Genomic DNA, 18,287 nt, shown 5'->3' on the forward strand with positions numbered 1-18,287 from the left:
CAAATATAATAGCCTCTTTTAGCCTGGGGCATGCAGAGAGGTGGTTGTGGGAAACCCAGTAGCTGCTAGAGCAGACCTCTCTCTGTCATGCCTCAGGGGCTAGCCAGTACATGTTCTCCTCATGAGGGGGATTTAGGCTTCCCACAGTACTTCTGTTTGTCCCAGCCATCCTCCAACTAGCCAAGAAGGCTTGTCTCCTTCATGTAGGACCCCAGGACTAGGGCACCCAATCTGCGGCTTGAATTGCTCACTCCCCAGGGAAAGTGTTACCTGTGTAATCCCTTTTCCTTGGAGTCCCCTCACAGGGACACAAGTTCTGACCTGATCACTTTTCTTTCCTTCCTACCTGATTATGTATTTATCTTTCTTACAGCTTTGGTTCTTCTTCCAGTTTCCAGTTAGTTTTCCATGAGAATTGTTACACATGTAGATGTATTTTTGATATGTTTGTAGGAGGAGATGAGCTCCATGTCCTCTTACTCTGCGATGCTGATCTCAGCTTCACCTGATTTTGAATCACTATGTTGTACACCTGAAACTAGTGTAATATTGTAAATCATGTATATCTGAAAAAAAATATAAAAAATTAAAAAAGCAAGGACAGCAAAAGAAATTATTGAAAACATACAGTCAGTTGGACACTCTTCTCAGGTGCATGGAACACATTAGTGAATAGAGCATTAAAGGTTTGTGCCCTATTCCAGTTTCTACATTAGAAGGGAGAAGTAAAATAAGCAATAGATACAATAACACAGTAAATTATATAATATGCTAGAAGATTACAGAAGAAAAAATAGAACAGAGTAGGAGGATAGCAAATATGAGGTATGGAGTAGGAGGAAAAAAGAGTGAAACAGATGTTAACAAGTGCAAGAAGACCATGGAATAAAATTGTGAAGTCTATTAAAATTTAGAGTTGTTCATCAAGGTAAAATTTCATGTAAACATAAGGGTAAAATAAAATTTTAACACTGACTGAACTAGCTTTACCGAAATATCTCTTGGGAGATGTACTTCAGCAAGAAAGGAAAATGTTATGGACTGAATTGTTTTCTCCTCTGCAAAGTTCATGTGTTGAAGCACTAATTCCCAAAGTAACAATATTTGGAAATTGGACCTTCAGAGAGATAATTAAGGTTAAATAATATCAGTTAAACAAGGTCCTTAGGACCAGGCCCTAACCCAAGAGGATTGGTGTCTTTATAAGAAGAGGAAGAGACACAAGAGATTGTGTGCACATACCCAGAAAACAAGTCATGTGAGGACAGAGAAACAGAAGCCATTTACTGTCCAGGAAGAGAAGCCACACCAGAAATCAACCCTGATGGCACCTTCGTCTTGGACTTACAGCCTCCAGAACTGCAAGAAAGTAAATTTCTGTTACTTAAGCCACTGTCTGTTGTATTTTGTTATGGCAGCCCTAGCAGACTAACACAGAAATGAACCCAGGAGGAAGGACATATGGGAGATAATTGTGAGTTAATACTCTTGTTAAATTTATTGTTATTTTAAATACACAGTGATCAAAACATTAAAAATATATCAGCCAACAAGAATGACTAAAATAAAATAGATGGAAACCACCAAAGTTTGGCACTAATTTGGAGTAATTGAAATTCTTATACGCGGCTGCAAGATTATTATTAGTAGCACATTGGAAAACTACCAGTATATACTGAAGCTGAATATACACATATGTTCAGATCCAGCAATTCATACCTAGTTATATTCCCAGATAAATAAGTGTATATTCACCAAAGACATGTATAAAAATGTCCATAAAGGATTTATTCATAATAGCCACAAACTAGGAAAAAATAAACCAAATGTCCATTAATAATAGAATTGATAAATAAATATCATATATTACTACAATAGAATTTTATGCATCAACGAGAATGAGTTGTTGACAGCTACATGAAGTAAAATGGATGTATCTCACAAGTATAATTTTGAACCAAAGAAATCAGACACAGAAGAGCATATGCCCTATTATAATATTCATATTAAAAAAATACAGAAACAGGAAAAACTAATATAAATTGTTACAAGTTAGGAAAGAGTTGCAGACAGTTGCAGTCACTGCATGGGAACCTGAGATGTGGCTTTTGGCAGCTGGTAGTGCTCAGTTTCTTGATGAGAACTTGTTACCTAAGGTATTGTGAAAATTCCTCCAGCACTTATGATATATAAACCCTTCTGTATGTATATTATACTACAGTAAAATGTTTAAAAATATCAGTATAATCTAAAGCAAAATATCTACATAGAGGGTAAACAGATCAGATGAGAACAAAGAAAGGTACTTGTCTTGTTAGAGAGAAATGCATGGATATTAATAAACTGAAGACCCTGATACTTAAAAGGAAACATAAATAAATGTCTTATGAACTCTGGGTAACAAATACATGAATAAAAATAGAATGTTTGTCTTTTTAAAATACCATAAGAAAACTCTAAATATATAATAAGAAGTGTAGATAAAAGAAAAAAGGAAGTTCTTTATATATTGGCCTGTATCCTCTAATCTTCTTTTTTCTTTTTTTTTAATATATTGGTTGTATTTCTTTCTTTTTTTTAATTTTATTCATTTATTTATGGCTGTGTTGGGTCTTCGTTTCTATGCGAGGGCTTTCTCTAGTTGCGGCAAGCGGGGGCCACTCTTCATCGCAGTGCGTGGGCCTCTCACTATTGCGGACTCTCTTGTTGTGGAGCACAAGCTCCAGATGCGCAGGCTCAGTAATTGTGGCTCACGGGCCCAGTTGCTCCGCGGCATGTGGGATCTTCCCAGACCAGGGCTTGAACCCGTGTCCCCTGCATTGGCAGGCAGATTCTCAACCACTGCGCCACCAGGGAAGCCTAGTAATCTTCTTAAATTCACATCTTATAGTTAAAATTTTCTGATTGATTTGTTAGGAATTGTTTTATAGAGACAAATATGTAGACTTCAGATAAACACAGCTGAACAGTCTTTTTCCTTTTTATATTTGTCATTTTCATTTTATTTTATTTTACTTCATGAGCTGGTATCTGCAGAACATGGTGATTGACTTAGTAAAAGTGTAAATTTTTTGCTTGTCCCCAATCTTAGGGAATAATCATTCAATCATTAGCTATATGGTTTTTTATAGATACACTTTATTAGTTGAGAAAATTTCCTTTCATTCTTAATTTGGTGAGGGTTTTTTAAATTGGAAGTGGGTATTACTTATCTTTTATTCTATTACTATGTTGCATTGCATTGATTATTTTCAAATGCTAAACTAAACTTGCATTCATAGGCTAAACCCCATTTGGTCATGATGGATTACTGTTTTTTATATATTACTAGATTGCTATTGTTTTGTTGAAGATATTTCCATCTATGTTATGAAGGATATTTGTTTATATTTTTCTTTCAATGTCTGTGAGATTTGTGGTATCAGGATCATGCTAGTCTCTAAAATTAAATGGCAAGTACTCACTTCACATTTAATTTCTTAAAGAGTAAGTATAAGAATATTATAATTCCTGCCTTAAATATTTGATAGAATTTACCAGTGAAACTATCTAGACCTCGAATTTTCTTCATTAAACAAATTCTTTTTGATCTCTTGAGTTAGTATGGTCAATTATGTTTTTCAAGGAACATGTCCACTTAATCTCAGTTATCATACTTCATGGAGTAAAGTTCTTCAAAATATTCCATTTTTAGTCTTTAAAATTTGTAATGATATCCCCTTTTTCATTCCCAGTATTTGTGTGTTTTGTCTTTTTTCTTTATTAATTTTGTTACAATTTTAGACATATTCTGATTTTCAGAGAATGAACATTTGACTTTGTAAGACTTATCTATTGTTTGTTTTCTTACGTTGATTTCTACTCTAATCTTTACTGCATCCATTCTTCTCATTATTTGGGGTTTAATTTGTTGTTCTTTTTTCTAGCATCTCAGTGTGGGAAATGAGATCATTGACTTTAACCAGTTCTTTTAAAATGTAGTCCTTTAAACTTTGTATTTCAGTTTAAACACTGTATATGCTGTATGCCACAGATGTTGGTAAGCTGTGTTTCCACTACCTTTTAGTTTAAGTATTTTATTTCCCCTGTGATTTTATTTTTGATTCATGAGTTATTTAGTAGTATAGTTAACTTATAAATATTTAGGGGCTTTCTAAGTATCTTCTATGCATTTCTTTCTAATTTATTTTGATGGCAGACAGAGAACTGAGATGTTTGTGGCGACTATAGTCTATCTTGGTGAATCTTCCATATACATCTGATAGAATATGCATTTTCAATCATTGGCTTGAGTATAATATTGTCTAGATACCATTGAGTTCAGATAGTACTGTTCAGATTTTTATTACACTCAATGATTTTTTTTGTCCATTTTTTTCTATCTGAGAGAAGGCAATTAAAATTACTGTGAAATGAGGTTCAAATTTTTAACTTTGTTTTTAAATTGTCTATTTCTTCCTTTAGATATGTCAGTTTGTGCTTTATGAATTTCGAAGCTCTGTTATTAAGGGTATACATATTAAGTTTGTAATACCTTTATGATAAATTACTCCATTTAGTGTTGCTCTTGTAATGCTTCTTGTCTTGAAACCTACTTTTTCTAATAGTGATATAGTCGCACCAGCCCTTTTATATCTGGTCTGTCTAGTATATTTTTCCATTTTTAAATTTTCAACCTATTTGTGTTTTTATATTTAAATTTTGCTTTTTAAAGGTAGCATGAAATTGGCTAATGCTTTTTTAACCAGAGTGATTACCTCTGAATATTAATTTATACCAATTAGGTATACTTCATTGTATTATTTTTATTTTTAGTGGTAGCTCTCTGTATAATAATAGACATCCCTAATATATTATTGTTTTTTAGAGTCAGTAGTGTGCCATTTCACACTTTACATCTTACATTTCTCACTTCCTACTCCACATATCCAACTTCTCACTTCATATTTGACAATTCATATATCTCACATCCCACTTTGTAAATATAATAACTTTATAACAGCATTGTCATTTATTCCCTTATACTCATTCTTTGTGATAATCTTTTTCTTCTCTGTATAGTCAATTGAATTTTATAGTGTTATTATTTTTTATTTACGCTTTTAAAGCAAATTATGAGAAGAAAAAGATTAATATAGTCCTTTATATTTAAAATTACTATTTTAAAAAATTTCTTCTTGAAGATTCTGGTTTCCACCTTGTAACAATTTGTTTTAATCTGAAGAATTTCCTTTAGTGTTATTGTGGAGTAGGCCCATTGTTGATAACTTGTTTCAACTTTGATTAACTGAAAATATCTCTATTTCAGTCACATTTTGAATGATATTTTTCTTGGATATAGGAGTTTTAACTTTCACACAATTAAATGTATCCTTTTACTACCTTCTGGTTTCATTGTTTCTGATAATATATCAACAGTTATTTAAATTTTTATTTCCATGTATTTATTCTCTGAGTTATTTCAAGATTTCTTTTAAAAATCTTTGTTTTTTGCTCTTTATTTATGATATAACAAATCTTTTTTTTTTTTTTTTCCTTCACATTTGCTTTAGGGGTACAGGGCTTCTAGAATCTCTATGTTGTTTTCATTCAATATGGAAAATTTTCAGCCATTATATCTTGAAATATTTTTCTGCCCTATTCTCACTCTCTTTTTCTTCTGGATCTTAAATTTTATACTTGCTAGACTATTTGATATTGTTCTTCAGGCCCCTGTGGTTCTGTTCATTTTTTTTCAATCTGTGTTCTCTCTGTTCTTCAGATTGAAAAGTTTATATTTATCTGTTTTCAAGTTCATTATCTTTCTACTGCTCTCTGCAGTTAGATGTGAAGGTTATCTAGGATCTTAAAAATTTCATTATTTTAGTTCTCAGTTCTAGAAATTCCATTTTTATAGTTTTCATTAATCTTGTAAAAGTCCCCATTTGTTCAATTATTACACTCATATTTTCCTTTTATCACTGAAAGAATTGTCTTTTAATCCTTTATCATGTTTATAATACTGTTTTAATGCATGGGTTTGTAAAATCCAGCATCCGCATCATCAGGGCCAGGATGGGTCTGATTATTTGGCTGTGGTTTCTCTTTATTGCATTTGTGTGACTCCAAGGACTTTCTGACCACGTCAGACTTTCTGGAATATGCTATATCCACAGCTCCTAGAACAATATTGGATACACAGTAGCCCCTCAGTAAATATTTGTTGAAATGAACAAGTGGATAAGTATGCAGATACTTTTGAACATATGATATTTTCATTCTAGGGTGGAATCTAGCTCCTGCTTACTACCTACCATAAAGTTTTTAGAAGGGGGAACCTATAGAAATCCATGCAAGTCTCATAACAGTTTGTTAGACAAACAGGAGGAGTAAATCCACAGTTTATATGCAGATGTCTGACCACCCCATCTATTTTGCTTGTAGTCTACTCAAATTCCTACCAACAATTCAGAAAAAGGCAGAGAATCATCACACGTTCCTCTTTGCCTGAATAAAACACTAGATTGTGTTTGACGGTAGTTTGTGTGTTTGCATGTAGTATACTAACAAAGCTAAATAGAGACCATAATTTTTATTTAATTTTAAGTATAAAAGCTTTATTGAATTATGTCTAACTCTGACAGCCAAACAGATGGCCAAGGCACTCCTTATTCCAGCTTGTTTTTTGTGTTTTTTCACTCAGTGTCCCAGAACATTACCCTCCTATGAAAAACCAAGAAGCTACTCTTTTCTTGCTCAGTCTTTATCAGCAAACTCCTTCCTCATTCTATCTCATCTCCTCTTTAGAAGAGAAGCAAATGTTGACAATTTGGCTTTCCCATCTGTTTCTATGTAGCTCTACCACTTGTTTGAGGGAAAATCATGTAGCAAAAGTGAGCTTCTTTCTGTTCAGAAGGCATGATATACCATAAATAATGTAGCTTTAACATCTATTAATCAAAAACAACCTGTCATTGTTATAAATATACAGTAAACATATCTACTTATATTTTATTGTATGTGCCATTCAGCGATTTTCAGAGTGTCAATTAGTTAATCCTTTGAAATTGTGCCAAAGGAAATGTCGAGCATGCACTACTGAGAATTAAATATTTTTATCTTTGTTGCCAAGTAAAAGAGTAAAAGTTTACATTAAAAGTAGAAGTTTCTTTCTTAGTTTTTAGTGAAGGAAAATATCGGAATCTACAACCATTTGAAATTGCATCAAATAGTTTACATAATACTCTTTAGTTTTTAGTTTACTGACAATTTTTCTATAGTTTTCCTCTTAGTAGTCTCTATTTAATATAGTACAAACATTAAGAATATGCTTTGACTTATGAAAATTATATGATGGGTACGTTTTTAGTCAAAACTGATAGTGAACTTTATGTTCAGTGATGATGAATAACTGTTTATGATGAGCCACCAACAATGTCTTATGAATACAATTTTTAGAAGACTAAGTTAAAGGCATGCTTAGTAAAAATTTGCAGTATAGGATGAAAATTGGTCTATTCAGAGATCAAATGTCACCCTTTAGCAACCTGTTCTAAACTAATAGGAGGAATATTTGGCTAAATATCTATTTAAAGGAAGCTTGCTTAAGTGGCAAATAGAAAAACCTCTGTCTACAAGCCTTGTTAATTAAATATTATGTATTAATGTGGGAACCATTGAAGCAGTATGCTGATAAATGGCTTTGTGATTCTCAGGTACACAATAAATAAATTCTAAGCATAAGAGATAGTAATTAAAATGACCCATTAGAAAATTGCTGACTTAAATATGCATGGCTTTTATTTTAAAAATGTATATGCACAGTCTGGAGTGATTATCAGTGAGTGCATTGTTGTGAATTATTGTTGCTATGATTGAATATACACTCAGTCAGGCTTACCCCATCCTCAGTCCATAAATCATGCCATAAAATAGCCCTATGAGGGAGTCATCTGAGTATCCTCAGTTTTTCATTTTTCTATCATACTCAACTCAACTATTTCTAGCCTTAGGTCGTCTCCTTGTCAAGAAATGCAGGATGGTTTTTAATTAGTCTGTTCTGGTGCATACAGGTGTTATTTTATCTTTTATGCCTCTGTGCATTTCCTTTAGGATATATGATGTAATTTGGTAGAGGAAATACTGGAAAATAATTTATTTGTAAACTACTTTTGAAAGGTGAAGGAAATAAATATGAATCTTCCTTCTTTCTTTTATAGCATTATTATACTCTCTGGACATTAGAAAATATAGTAGAATATTTGTCAGCTCTAGTCATGGTAACACAGTTGTTTAGAAAGTATGTTTGTATGTTTGAGAGAATTACCTTGTCTGCAAATCTCAGAATTAAGACTTTTTGAGTAGCAGCCTGAACCCCTGGTTTCAACTCCTAGCTATGGACATGAAGTTATTCCAGGATGCATATGGATGCCCAGGGATAGCCTGATATGTTCCCAAATTCTCTATTTCCACTGCTTTCAAAACAGCTCATTACTCTGTGTCATTTTCGGTCTTGCTAATCCCTATCATTCACAGAGAAAAAGCATTCTTGATCGCTACTGTCACTAGCTCAACAAAAGTCCATTATTTGTAAGATGTCCCTAACTTGAATTCAAGTATGTAAGTTTATAATTTTCCCAGAATAATTTTAGTTAAATATTTGTTACACTAGAAGGCTAATAAGTCTTCAGTTTCAATCATGTGTTAATTATATAGGCTAGAGATGATAAATACCACTTTAATGAACATACACACACACTCATACCCACACACTCTTAAATGTACTCATGTTTGCTATTTTTATCAAATTCTAAGGGTAGTCAGTTTACATAATATTTCCTGATAGTTAATTCCTTAATCCAAGAAGTCTCAGAAATAGCTAGAACATAGTATAAGAAGCTTATATTGAGATTAAGTTTATATTAAATTATAATGAGAAATTTGATGATATGTTTATGAAGGATAGATTAAAAATTTCCATGAAAATCTGAAGCTCCCCCCTCCTCCGAATGCTTATTCACTTCACCCATCTAAAAATCCTTGAGATGTGAGATGTTTCTGGCTCTACAGTTCAGTCATCAAAGTTCTCAACTATCCTAGAGTTTGTCTGAATGCTTGGGCTTTAACCCTCTCTGTACCCAAACTAGAGACATTTCCATGAAGATTGGGTCCTCACTTCTTCTCCTCACATATTATGCACTGCTTTTTGGAGGGGTTAGAAAACACACTTAATTCCCCAAACTTTTCTCTGCCATGATATCAGGGTCTCCCGGGGGCATGTGCATAACCTGCTGACATTTCTTCCTCCAGAGACTGTGGACCATGTAGGCACTGAGGGCTGTTTATCCAGCTCTCACTGCATGGCCCCAAAAATGACAAAACAATACAGAGTTTGGGATTGTTTTCCTTCTTTGGCTGATTCTGAAAGTCAAAAAATCAGCTATGTTCCTCTTTGGAGTCTTGTATCTGATAATTCTCAAGGTCTAGTACTATCTACTTAGTCTTTCGATTTTACAAGCCTCTGGTTTGACTTGACATTCTTTCTTTCCCATAACCATCAGTTTTATTATAGTGTTTAATGAGAATTTGGAGGTTACACAATCCATATTTGGAAATTAGGTCTCACAGATATCAATGTGACTTTGTGAACGCAATGCATATCTTAAGGGCAGAATTAGAATTATAATTTTTACCTTCTGACCCCCAGCCTAGTGTTTCTTCTCATATATTTCTTTTATTATTTTATAGCAGGTAGACTCAATAATCCCTTGGCTGACTCTAAAGGTATTTTTAATGTAATAATATGACAAGGCATTATAACATGATGTGGTAGGTAGAATACTAGACCCCCTCCAATGATGCCCATGTCCTAATCCCTAAAATCTCTGAATATGTTCAGTTACATGGCAAGCGGAATTAAGGTTGTAAATGGAATTAGTGTTGTGAATTAGCAGACTTTAAGATAAGGAGATTATCCTGGATCTTACAGGTAAACCTGATGTCATCCCAAGGGTCTTTTAAATGTGGAAGAGAGAGGCAGGACATTACAGCCAGAGAGATTTAGAGATGCTGCTGGCTTTGAAGATGGAGGAAGGGACCACAAGCAAAGGAAAGTGGGAGGCCTCTGGAAGCTGAAAAAGACCAGGAAAGAGATTATCCCTTAGATTCTTCAGAAAGGAGCACAACCGTGCTGACACCTGGGTTTTAGCCATTTCAGACTTCTGAGCTCCACCACTGTAGGATAATAAATGTGTTGTTTTAAGCTACTAAATCTTTGCTAATACGTTATAACAACAATAGAAAATTAATACACTTAACTTAGTGGGGGAAAAGGTAAATAGTTAATTTTCAGACCTTTCAGGCTTACATACATCATTTGCTCTGGAGAATGGTAGCAGTGTCATGCTTTTATAGGTATAACAAGCATAACTATAGAGTCCATAAGGTAACACACACTGTCCAGATATTACCTCACTATCCTGGGTCAGAATGGTGTCAAGGACTTGAAAAGGACAAAAGTCCTTATACAGTTAGCTATATCTCTGCTACACATGAAGAGGTTAATAAGACTATTTGTAGTTATGATACACACAGCTGTATTTTTCCCTGATAATACATATACATTCAAAACACATTCCCAATTTGCAGGAAGAGCAAGTTCTTCTGTCATCAAGTCCAATCCAATAAGTATCATTAAGGATTTGTCTTTCTATCTACTGTTTTTTTTTCTGCAAAGCTGATTTATTGTTTTTCTGCTATTAATGTGATCTGGTAATCTATTCATTATTTTCCTATATTTTTCACTTTCCAGAATTATAGATATCAGTGTATTTGCAAAGACTTCAGAACTATTGTTTTAATACTAAGATTATTGCTTTAACACTAAGAACACCAAGGGATCATTCATTGTACCCATTTACCCTACAGTTTCCAATAATGGAGAAAGGAACATATTTCTACTCCCAAGATGAATAAAAATAACTTATGTTTATGATGTAACTGATAGGGTTTTCCATATGAATACTAATATAATGCTTACTTGGAGAACTGGACTCTGAACTTCCAGCAAGCCATTAAATTAAGTTTCTGACATGAATTAGATTCTGAGAAAGCCTACAAGCAAAAAAAGATGAAAATAACAAACATGAAAAAAATAGAAAATACAATGTGAATAATCTGTTTCACTGCAGAATTTTCTTGGAAATGACCTTATAATTCCCCTTGTATTTGAAAATAATAAATCTTTAAATTAACAATATAATACATATATAAAATTAAGTTCTACAAGTCATGCAAGTGTAAACATTTTCTATAATAGGTTAATACATTCTGTAGGATAGAATCTTAAAAATGAATGTTTTATTTTCATGCTGGCTTTCCTATATACATTTATTATAAATTATATATTGAATTGTTTTTTATTAGCTCATGAATGGATTTAAAGAGCAAAACATGCAAATTTACTTTTGCTTTATGTAGTAATATTTTCTTCAGGGAAGGCTACATAAATTCCCATGTCACATAATTTGCTTCAATGCTAGTATTTTATAGGCATTTGCATAGCCGTATAAATTAGAATATATATTCTTTAAAGTATAATGAACAGACAAAACAATGAAAATATTAAAGAAGGTTGAAAAAGTTAATTAAGTGAACATACCTCAGTATGATATTATGTCTAATTTTATACTACTTTGGGGGAAAAATCCTCAATTACCACAAATTATTTTAGGCAAATCTATGATACTGTGAATAATGAGTCTATTGATAACATCTGGTAATTAAGTACTTTTACCACAAATACATCTTTTATTCACATATATTTGTTAATATCTCTAAAATAATATTCTAAAAATCTATTAATTTGAATGAGTTAAAAATTAACCAGTTTTCTGTATTTTACTCTGCTACTTTTAGATGAGGATATTAATCTGTAATCAGGATTTATAATACTGTTTCCCAATTTTCTTTTGCAATGTAGCAGATATTTTCTTACAAGTTTTTATATCTTGAGAAACTGTATCATTATTCTGAAGGTTTTTCTCCCACTATAAAATACCTTCTCACATTAGATTGAAAATTACATATATTTTGAAATAACATTTTATATTAGAAATATAATCAGTAGTCCTAGACTGAAAGGACTTTCAAAATGTACCTAGTCATATATATGAGGAAATAAACCCATAACAACTGAGTGGCTTGCTTGATAGCTACAGAGTCAATAACAGAAGTCACCCAGCTACCCTTACAGTGTTACTCCCACAAAATGTTAAGAGCCTACCAGAATTGAACAATTGATTGCATGAAAGAATGAGATTTGAAATGCAGTTCTGGCATAATCTACAAATGTGTAGATTTCAAGAAGGTCACTAAGATTATCTGAACTCAATTGTATACCCTGATAAAATGTTGATAAAAGACTCAGAAGGATGTATTTTGTGATTATGGCTACCGTGAAATACTCTGAATGGTAGAGTAAAAAAGTGTATATAACAAGACATAATCAAGAGTAACTGAAGTAGAATAGACAATTAACTTATAGGTATATTTTTAAATATTTAAGAATTAATATCAAAAAAAAAGGTTACCAAGTCTAGACTCTGACTTCTGAGAGCTACAAAGTTATCAAAAGCAAACAATATCTATACTTGATAAACTGTGCAGAACACTGAAAATGATGGATTATTTCCTAAATCATTGATGAGGTTAGGATAACTCTCATACCAAAACCAAGCAATGACGAAATTTAAAATGTAAATATAGACAAATTTTATTTACAGATATGTGTGAATTTGCAGTTTTTAAATGTTAAATGTGTATTTAAAGAGTAACTCATTGCCAACCTCAGCTTGTTCCAGAAATCCAAAGATGGTTCAACATTAGAAAAATGTTAGTTCAATCTAGCATGTTAGTTGGTCGAAGAAATTGAATAGAAACAGTAATCTTGCTTAAAAAGCATTAGATAAAATTAAACTCCTCAAATTAATAAAATCTGTTATTTAGGAAAGGTGAAACAGAAGAAATTATATTTATTACTAAGACATATTTCCTGGAAACACGAAACACCAATCATCCTTATTGGTGAAATACTAGAAAGAGTACCATTTAAAATAACCATGATATAATTTCCTTCAATCAAATAAAAAACAATGTGGTATTGGCAGTCTTATCAAATACAATAAGAGAAAAAAAGAGCTATAAATGTCAACAATGAGGGAAACAAAACTTACATTCAGACAATAACCATATTGTTTAGAAAGGAAAATAAATTTTTAAATTATTAGAATCAAAATGGTTTAGAAAGGTAACCATATATGCCTTTGAAATTCAGTAGTTCTCTTAAAAATCTTTAATAAGCAAAGAAAGTAACATCATTCACTAAAACAATTATATTATAAATTATCTGGGAAGATAGAGAGAGAGAGAGAGAGAGAGAGAAAGAGAGAAATATTTGTATAAAGAAAACCATAAAACTTTAACTGTAAAAACTTTTAAAATGTTACTTCTTTTCAATTTATACTCAATTAAAGGCAAATTAATTTCTCTAAATTTTTTGGAGAAATTTAATGTTCATTATGAAGAGAAAATATTTACTAATACCACAAAATTTTGTAAAAAGTTAATCAGATTTCAAAATATACTATGAAACCATATATATTAAATCATCCTTATGATTAACAGAATACAGAATTCCAAAAGGCAAGATAGATGACAGCCAGACAAAGATTTGTTCAATCTATAAATTTCAAAAGTCATTGAAGAGACTGAGGGCAGCTTTCCCCATAAAATGTCACAATCTCTGGTCTAATCTCTGAATCTAAGTCTGTCTTCAGACCTGCATCCCAATGGCTGAAGGGAGAGGCTGTTTCAAAGGAAGAGGAACCCTGCAACTACACTACAAGGTCAGACAGTAATTATTCTCAGTAATTATTCTCTTCAGGGATCTATGGAAGTTTACTCAGGTCATAGTGTACTGGGGAAAGGATAATACCCAGACATTTCAAGGACTATGGGACCCTTGGTCTGAGTTGACACAGACACCTGACACCTCAAAGCATCAGTATGCTCCCATCTCTTATTCTTTCTAAGGTGAGGTGGTATGGGGGCCGCTAATAAATGGAGTCCTGGCCCAGATCTGACTCCCTTTGGGTCCTCGAAGTCCACAGAATACCCCCAAGTGGTCACTTCACCTAGTCTTTGAAGTGGACTTAGTTGATATTTAGCAGAACCCTCACATCGGAAGAGTCTTCTCCATTCCTATGGGGTAAGAGTTACAGTGGGGAGAGCCAAATAGAGGCCCTGAATTTCCCCAGCCAAATTAGTGTACAAAAAAAAATACCTCAGGGTAATACAGAGATGAATGTCACCCTCAAACTGCAAAGGATTGGGTGTGGTGGTTTTCATCTTTTCCAATTTAATTCACCAATCCGGCTTATACAAAAACTAGATGAATCCTTGAGTATGAGTGTAGTGTACTACCACAAATTTAACCAAGTAGTAACCTCAACTATGGTTGTTTACCAGTTGTATCTTTGCTTAGCATGTAACATGGCCTCAGGTCCATGGTAGACAGCAATTCATCTAGTAAATACCTTATTTATCTCTAATAGGAAGAAGGATCAGAGCAGAAGCACTTTGTATTCACAAGAGATAAACAACCATCTGTCCTAGAGTTAACTTTTCTATCATATTTGACAAATGAGTGTGGACCAGTTAGGCATAACATTGGTCTAATATATCAATGGCATCCTGTAAATCTGAACATATGAGCAAGAGCTGACAAGTACATTAGAGTCCTTGGTAAGATACAAGTGTTCCAGATGACAGAAGACAACCCAGATGACAGGCTTGCAACACCACTGAAGTTTTTAGGAGTACAGTGGTCTGGGGCACGCTAGAATATCAATTTCAAACTAAAAGACAAATTATTGGGGCTTCCCTGGTGGCGGAGTGGTTGAGAGTCTGCCTGCCAATGCAGGGGACACGGGTTCGAGCCCTGGTCTGGGAAGATCCCACATGCCGCGGAGCAACTAGGCCCGTGAGCCACAATTGCTGAGCCTGCGCGTCTGGAGCCTGTGCTCCGCAACAAGAGAGGCCGCGATAGTGAGAGGCCCGCGCACCGCGATGAAGAGTGGCCCCCACTTGCCTAAACTAGAGAAAGCCCTCGCACAGAAACGAAGACCCAACACAGCCATAAATAAATAAATAAATAAATAATTATTTAAAAAAAAAAAAAAGACAAATTATTACATCTTGTACCTCCCAGAACCTGAAAGGCCTCTTTGAGTTCTGTAGGAAGCATATTCTCCATTTGAGATTACTGCTCCAATCCTTTCAGTGAATGAGATGGAAGAGTACTGATGTCCAGTGAGTCAGAGGACTGAAGGACCCTTCAGGAGTTCTGGGCTATTGTGTAATCTATTCTGTAGCTTGAACCATACAAATTAAAAACCTAGAGGTTCTTAATTGGGAAGAGACATGATGTGGGGCCTATGACAAGGTCCAATAGGAGAACTACAATGTAGACTCTTGACTTCTGGAGTAAAGCCCGTGTCATTTGCAGCAGAGAACTGTATCAGTATATCATTTGAGAAACAGCTGTGGCATGCTACTGTACCCTGAAAGGTATGAGATGTCACATAACCATGTAACCAGAACTTCCGATCATGAGCTGTATTTTCTCAGACACATCACAAGTTAAGGAGGAGCCATCAGCAATCCATGGTTAGATGGACATAATATCTGTGTTGTCATGATCAGGGGAGAAGGGTACAAGTAAGATGTACAAACAACCAGCTCAGATGCCCTGTCACCTACCATTATTATGCTAGCACCACTCCCTCAATTCATACCTATGGGTGGGCAGTATGGGGGTATATCCAGCTAACGATGGAGAAACAAGTTCCAATTTTGTCACAGGACATCTCAGTATGTGGGTGTAAACTGAAATGACCACTGCCACACTGCAGTTCCATTTGCTGTTGGCTCTGAATGACTTTAACTTGTGGCTGCAGTGTGGTAACTTCAGGCTTATTGTGCCAAGAGACTGATAGGCAAGGCAAGACACCATCATCCTGGCAAGGTTATTGACCCTATCAGAGGGAAAGAGCAGCCACTCTTATACAAGAAAGGCAGGAAAGAATAAGTTTTCTATCTAGGAGATACTACCCTGCCCCAAATCAACAGTAAATGGACAAGCGTGCAGCCATGATCTGAAAAGGACACCATGACCAGGGAATCAGACACTTTAGAGAGGAGGAGCTAGGTCACCCTACCAGGTAAGGCACCTAGATTAGCAGAAATGCTAAATTCAGTTTGTCTCAACAATCTTCTTGTAAGTTTTCTCAAGAAAAGAGGCCAACCAGAATTCTGGAGAAGCTGACACTAGGTGTAGTGTATTTATTATGTAAATAAGTGGATCTGAGAGGTACAAAGGGTAAATTGTAGTGTATGCTGTCATGCGTCACCCAGATGCTACTTTCCAGGACCAAAGCACTCAATACCCAACTGTCAGGAGTGATGTCAGATGAGAGTTCATGTCTGACTCCTTTCCCAGAAACTGCCTTTAGCCAAGATGGCTGCTTTACCCAAGATTATGTCCCTACCTGAGGGCACCTTGTTTCCAGTGACTAGTGAACATGAGGATTACAAAAGCCTAGTTCTTTTGAAACAATTGGAGACATCTCATGAATTGCCAATCCAGATTCAGAATTCCCTGTGGGATTGTCTAAAGTGTTTGTTGCAAAAGCATATGTGTTCAAATTCTTCCTCTGCCCAATCCTGCTTCCATCACCCTCTTATAGGATTTGTTCCTAAGAGTATCACCGAGTGACCCATCTGCAGACAACCTGTGTCAGAATCTTTTTCCTATGAAAACAAGGAAACTAATGTACAACAGATTATAAATTGGTAGAATCTTTTCTTGGAGGGCAATTTAATAGCATCAAAATATAAGTGCATTCTTCATGATCTGGCAAATCACTTCTACGACTGTAACCTACACAAATACTCTTATATGTTCACAAAGATATGAAAGTGAATATATTTATTAAATATTGCATTTAATACTTTAAAATAGAAATCCTTAATGACTGGCAATAAGGGAAGATATAAATAATGGTATACACATTACAGAATGCTAGTAAACATTACAAAATGAAGTTCACCTATATTTACAGACATATTTATAACATATTCTTTATTGAAAAAGAAAATTTTAGAGCAATTCATGTAATATAAATTAGATATATTCCTTACTGATTATTCTGAGCCTTTTTTTTTTCAATCAAATCTTAGTAAGTAGGACATACCCTGATTCCCAGAAAATCTTCTATGTAGGGAAATGATTCCTTCTTAAGGAGAAATCATTATATAATAAGCAGAACAGCTCATACTTTGATTTTTAAAAAATGTTTCATTATCAAATCTTTCATAAGTTTAATTCTAACTGGGATAGTAGTCCCACAGTTGTAGGGGCTGGACAAGTATAAATAAGAAAAGATTGTGCCACCAGTTCTTTGGCCAGGAAAAATTAGTTGTATGACTGTGGATCAGACTATCTGATTCTAAATAGATTTATTTGTTACATAAGTAAGTTAAACACATTATCATATTTCTAATACCAAGGTGTTGATAATTTCAAATATATAATTTAAAAGTACATTTTTAAAAAATCATTTTCATAAAAGTATCGATGGGCTTTAGGTTACATTAATAATGTCATGTTGAATACAGTAATAATTATCTGCTCTTGTACTTGAAATTTCATGATTATGGTTTATTAGATAGTGTTAATGAACAAATATTAATTACTTAAAAAATGTCCAAAACCAACTTCCAAGTGTGGCAGCTTATTTAATATTTTTTGTTTTTGTTGATTGTTAGACTAAAATGTCACTGTAGTTACTATTTCTTCTGACTGATTTAAGTGACATTTGACAAGTCTTACCTTTTCAAGTTATTTACAAGTAGATGGTTTCATTGATTAAAATTTTGTCCATACTAGCTAAAAGATATATGATAGTATAATTGAAATATGGATATTAATCCATTCTGTTATATGTAGTATTAGACATTATTTATAACTTCACAATAATATTTAAATTATTTTTATCGTCCAGAAAAAAAAAATCACTGTGTGTTTCTTAAAAACTCTATTTGCTGCTTTACTGTTTTCAAAAGTAAATGTCATAAGATTGGAATGATTTGATTGATAAATGAATGTAGTTTCTATTAAGCATCAACATAAGCAATGCATTAACATATTTTCAAGTTATTTAAAAATTTTTATTTCTACACAGTACCAG

This window comes from Balaenoptera musculus, chromosome 2 (genome assembly GCF_009873245.2).
Source record: "Balaenoptera musculus isolate JJ_BM4_2016_0621 chromosome 2, mBalMus1.pri.v3, whole genome shotgun sequence".
In the NCBI taxonomy this organism is placed as follows: Eukaryota; Metazoa; Chordata; class Mammalia; order Artiodactyla; family Balaenopteridae; genus Balaenoptera; species Balaenoptera musculus.